Below are 6,000 nucleotides of genomic sequence, written 5' to 3'. Positions count from 1 at the left end.
TTTAAAAGGAGCACAGCTGCTTTGCCATGATGATGATCATCCCATCTATTCTTGGGATAGGAGGAGAACCAGCTGTTCCTGTGAGATGCTGCTGCTTCTCCTGCATGCTCCACTCCTTGATGGCTAAAAGCTTGGGCATGGAACTTTAGACATCACCAAGGAGACCATGAGCACATCATAACAGCTGGTGATGTCATAACTGTCACCTGCAGAGGTGCGGGCAAAGAGTCATCATTCAGCAGCACTGGGGAGAAATGTAACTGGTGGGCACCTCTCTACAAACATCTCTTTATATGTACAAACATATATGTGTTTTATACCAACCTTATCCTGGGAATTCTAGTTTGGCATGAGTGCTGATAATTGTCAGGAAGGAATATCAGCAATGCCAACATTATTTAAATCAATAGGTCAATGTGCTGATCCCATCACTTCTGATAATCAGTAAGAGTGAAGTTTGGAATAGCCTCCTCAGAATACTTTTATAGGAAATTGCTTCATTTCATTTAAAATTGGACTTCCAAGAAACCCAGTGACAATCATTGGGGAGTTTTAATCTGGTTCCTGAAGCAGTAACAACACAGAGTTAGGTAAAATTATTTATTGGCTAACAGCTCTTCCCTTTTCCTAGCCTTGTCTCTTCAGAACTAGAAGTGGCCAAAGCCATTGAATGGATTTTATTTGTGTTAATGATGTGTTTTAGAAAACCAAAGTAACTCCATTTTACTTAGAATACCTCACTCTAACTTAAAGTAACCCCAGCCCAGCTCAGGCCAGCTCAAGGACACGGCCTCACATGATCAACGTCATTATCTCTCTCCACTAAATTGTATCTAAAGAAACTTGGTTCTCACCAGATGAATTCTCACTGTTCTTTGCTGACAGTTTGGAAAACAGGATGTAACCAAATAAGGGGTGATCACCAGAAGAACAATGAATCTTTTGCATGCGTACTAGATACTTAGTCCACCATTTTGTTGCCAAGTATACTATGTCTAGGGTGTCAACATCATTCAGATTGTCTGTATAAATGTAAGATGCACCTATAACCAATTTGTATTTCAATGCAGAGCAATAGCCCATTGATTTACCTTGCTGGCTGCAGCAGCAAATTAAATACCTCTAATTGATTCCCACTGAGTCTGTTTGATTGGCTAAAAGGCGGACCCAGGGACGAACCGGTATTCACATCAATTTGGTGCCGTGACAGTCGGATGTGACTCTGGGTGGACAGTCTGACCCGTCACGGGACAGTGAGATCCAGCATGCCCCACAGCGTTTTGTCTGTGGAGGATTCTCATGGGCCCCGAGACGTGCCAGTCATTACAACGCACCACATCTGGGAATCGAGGCAAAAGCCTGAGGGAGAGGCAAGAAATCCAGAGACGTCTTTGGTGAGTACCCCAAGCCCAAGGAGGGGAACAAAAAGGGGGCGGGGAAGCCCAGGGAGGGGCAATCTTTCATCCCGAGAAGAGGGGAGAAAGCAAATTACCCAAGAGAGGGGCAATTTAAGCCAAAATCCCGAGGGGGGGGCAATTTAAGCCAAAAAGCCTGAGGGAGAGGCGGCTGAGTCAAAAATAAACGGCCCAAACACGAGCACACTGGGGGGGGGACTATGGGGAGTAGAAATAGCAAGTACCTTTAGAATGCGTGTTGAGGAATTGGGTGATTCTCACGGGAGGGGGAGGTACCCTCAGAATGAGAGTTTTAAAAACGCCTCTGTGCCCCAAGCAGCTTCTCCTTTCCAACATGCTATGGAAAACAAGGGGTCTGGGGAAATTATTAAAGAGGAAAAGAATGATTGTCTTTTGCTAAAATCATGTTGTCTCTGTGTTCTGTTTCCAAGTTCAAAACTGCTAACAGTCTAAATTTCTTGATGCCACTGTCCTGTTGTAACCAAGCCAAAAGATAACACTGTTCTAGCTGCAAAAAGTTTCTCTGAACAAAAGGCTGCCTTTGTTCTCTCCCCCCCCCCCCTTCAACTGCTGGCAGTTGGAAAAGAGGAAAGAAAATGGAGTTTTGAAGGAATGCATATGGGAATTGCAGACAAAGGAAAAAAAACTAGAAGGAGACACGTAAAAGGATTTTGGTTGGAGGTTGTTAACAACAACAAAAAGAAAAATGCTTGAAAAGCACCAGTAAGTTATAAGATTGTGATGTGGAAAGGTAATATAGAATTACAGGTTGTTTTTATGGATGGCTGTGATAAGTTTGTTCTATTTAAGCTACTTTCTTAACTGAGTTTATGGCTAACATATTGAAAATGTTATAAAATTCTTTGTGACTCATATGGAGTTTTCTTTTGTTTAGTCCTTTGTTCTGTGAAATACACAAGACAAGCCTCTCTGCGTGTGTGTGTGCATGTTTCTGAGAGGGAGCCCAAAGCTCTGGTTCTGTATAGGAATTCAACCCACATCAATCTTATAGCTCATCTCTGTGAAGATGAGGTTTCTGTTGTATTTATTCTGTTTATTCTGTTGTATTTGTGAATGTATTTATTCTAGTGACATGTTGTTTTTTTCCTGTAAACTGCTCCAGACCAAACTTGCTCTGACATTGAATTCCAAAATTAGCAGTTATACAGCAGGGGGAGCTTTCAGCGGTCAGCTGGCCAACTGAGGGCTGAATCTTCCCACCTCTGCAAAAGTGCTGCTTATGGCTAAATGCATTAGGCATGAGAGCAAGCTCTATTTCATTCATTCTTATATTAAGTTGATTGTGATATTTCTGCCACTGAGTGTCATAAGCCTTTATATGTTACTAGTGTTTTCAAGCCCATTAAAATAACGGGTGCTAGTAGGGGAGAGTTCCGCCGCCGCCGCCAAGAGTGCCCCACTCCCTCTTGCCCTTTCCCCTCCCCCACTCCCTCTTGCCCCTCCCCCCGGCCCCACTCCCTCTGGCCCTTGCCCCTCCCCTCGGCCCAACTCCCTCTGGCCCTTGCCCCTCCCCACTGCCCCACTCCCTCTTGCCCCTCCCCACTGCCCCACTCCCTCTTGCCCTCCCCCCTGCCCTCCCCCTCCCCCCTGCCCTCCCCCCCGCATTTTAAAATGTTTATCTTACCGGCCCTCCGCTCCTCCTCCCGGGCGGCAAACAGTTTACAGTTTACATTTTCTTGGGCCTGATCCAGCAGGGCTCTTCCGACATCCTCAAGCCCTTTTACTTTAATCTGCACTTTCTCAGTGCACTTTTTTTCACCTGGCCAGGACCACTTTTAGTAGTAGTGCTCAAGTTCCTGAGTTAAGCTTGCAGCTGCGGGGCGGGCTTGTTCTTTCTAATGCCCACACTAAATAGCTCCTGCTTAATAAGGGCTTTTTGGAACTGCTTGGAGCAGACCGAACCCAACGCAGCCGGCAAGCGGTGAAGGCAGTCAGCCGCGGCCGGGTAGAGGCGAGGGCTACTCCGGGCTTATGCTGGCCTGCCGCCAGTCCTCATTCCTCACGCACCAGCTGGCTTCAGTGGCCTGAGAGGAGGAGCCGCTGGGGGCCGGAGCATCCGCCGCCTCTCCGCTCCTTATGCAACAGAGTTGGCCAGCGGGGAGGCGCGTGAGGCCACGCAGAGTTCCTCCGTGACTCGAGAAGAGACGGAAGGAGCGCTGGGCAGGTTGCATTTCTCCTGCGCGTCCTCCTCTTCTTGACACCTTTCCCAACCCCTAAACAAACCGGGAGCCACCCGCTGCCGCAGTGGTGGGCATCTTCGCTTCTTCTCAGCCCGGGAGGGGAATTCCCGCCGCCCAGAGTGCTGTCCCCGCCGGCCAGATTGCTGCCCGCCCGGCCCCTGAATGAATTTTGTTTTGCCAATCCTGCAAGTGGCAAGGAGTTCCAAAGCACCGGTTTGCAATTCACCTTGGAAATTTCCCAGCTAAAAGGGATTAGTCTGGGGCAATAGATGGCTGACTCCCTCACACATGACCAAATATCATTTCACTTTGGTGGGGATCCTGGGGTTTCCATGGCTACTACTTTGTTCTTAATCCAGCTAACGTACTTCCTTTTGAGCCTACAGAAGACCAAGAACATGCTTGCTTGCAAGATGTGGACTGCATCTATGCCAAGCCGTCCTGATCTTAAAGATCAACCTCTCCAAAATGCAGACATTGATTTGTACACAGATGGAGGCAGCTTCATGTAAGATGGACAATGTAAGCTGGCTATGGAGTAGTGACTGACCATGAAGTTCTGGTGGTGAAATCTCTTTCTCCAGGTATCTCAGCATAGCTTGCAGAGCTCATCACCTTCAAGGTAATTTTTACACAACTCATGGGGCCACTTGGAAAGAAAGAAGATTTTAACGGTGGGAAACAAGGAAGTAAAGTTTGGGACATAGATATCAGAACTCTAGACTGCTGTTACACTACTAGAAGAGGTTGCAGTCATCCATAGCAGAGGTCACCAGAGGAAAATGACCCAGTGACAAAGGGTAATTGGATGGCAGATGCTGCAGTTAAAACCGCTGCTCCTTCTATTCCTGTTTCCAAGCATCTTTGATTCCTGTGCTAACTATCTTGGCACAACCCCCCCACATATTCAGAAAAAGGACATCAACTTTGCACCACAGCAGGGGGGCGCACTTAGACGAGGATGGCTGGTAAAGAACAGCAGATGGATGTGGAATTCTTGCAGAACCAATCCTTTGGTTTTTCCTAGTCAATACAAAGACACTTTTGTGCCTCTTGGATGTACCCTTTTGCAGAACATGTGGCAACAGCCTGTGTAATTTGTGTAGTAAACAATCCTACTTTACCAAGGTATAGTATCTCACTGGACATGCCAAGTCAGGTAATGCCCAAGCTGTGGGTAGACAGAGGGCAGGGATTGACTTTACCTGTGTGGGCGATCTTTTTTCTTGTTTTCACTTTACAGAAATGTCAAACCCAAACTTGAATCCATCAGTGACTGGTTAATTATGAGGCTAAAGATGGAGAACTGGGACACCACAACTATCTACACGTGACCTAGATGAAGATCCCAAAGCCAGATGTTACTGACGGTGGAGAATGAAGTCAGTTATACTGGATGGAGATTGATTGCCCTGACAAAGACCTAAACCAGCCTACAACACAAGCCAGCCAGCCTCCAAGAAGCACCGGCTCCCCACACACATCCTCCTGCCTGGCCACCAAGCCTCAAATGAAGACATCATCCCCTGTTCTGATCTTCGGGGAAAGGGGGGGCCCAGGGCAAGCAGGGAAACAAAAATATAAATTGGAAAAAAATTGCCAAAAGACCAAATTGAAATTAGCCTCAGGTTTTGTCTATCCTTTGTATTATTTGCCTTGAAAACTTGACTTTTCCTTTTGTGCTAATGGTTGGCACCCAGAGACTTAGTCTCAGGATGCTGTCCCTACATGGGGGGGAGGGAATTGGCAACTCACTTGCCTGTCTTTCTCTCAAGTAAACAGGTTTGCAACCAACAGTGCCTTGAACTGTCTTTCCAAGAAGGATTGGTCCTCCCCAGATCGAAGGAATACCTGGATCCATCGCCAGAATGTGATCCCAAGGGAGTCTCCATCAACAGTGACCCAGGGAAACTAACCACCACCAGCAGCAGCAGCAGCTACCAGAGGGCAGTCCCTATCTGCAGTTCCAGTCCAACCCAATGGTGACAGGACGTTCATCTGCTACCCTGTCCTGTGTTCAAAGAAGAGGGCCTAATGCACAGTTCATCTTCCTGCTCCTAAGTGCTGTAGGAGAGGAATAGACAACAAACAAGCAAGCCAATTTGTTCACTTTTCTCTGGAGTCATACATGCAACAGCATTTCCCTAAGCTGTGAAGCCCTGGAACCATCCTACCTGGGTAAGATACCTTGCCAAGGACACTATTTCAAATTCTGCCAAAGACACTATTTCAGATTGCCCATAAGGGGGGGAGTCAAGGCTCCCAAACACATGAACATTCGAGCTTGTCTGTGGACACTAGCCAAACAAGCCAAAACAACACGGATCAGGATAGCCAAAATCCTGCAACGTTGTACAAGAGCATTTGGTTCTCAACTGAAGGAC

The sequence above is a fragment of the Hemicordylus capensis genome, chromosome 6 (genome assembly GCF_027244095.1).
Source record: "Hemicordylus capensis ecotype Gifberg chromosome 6, rHemCap1.1.pri, whole genome shotgun sequence".
Classification (NCBI taxonomy): Eukaryota; Metazoa; Chordata; class Lepidosauria; order Squamata; family Cordylidae; genus Hemicordylus; species Hemicordylus capensis.
This window is presented reverse-complemented; position numbering follows the sequence as displayed.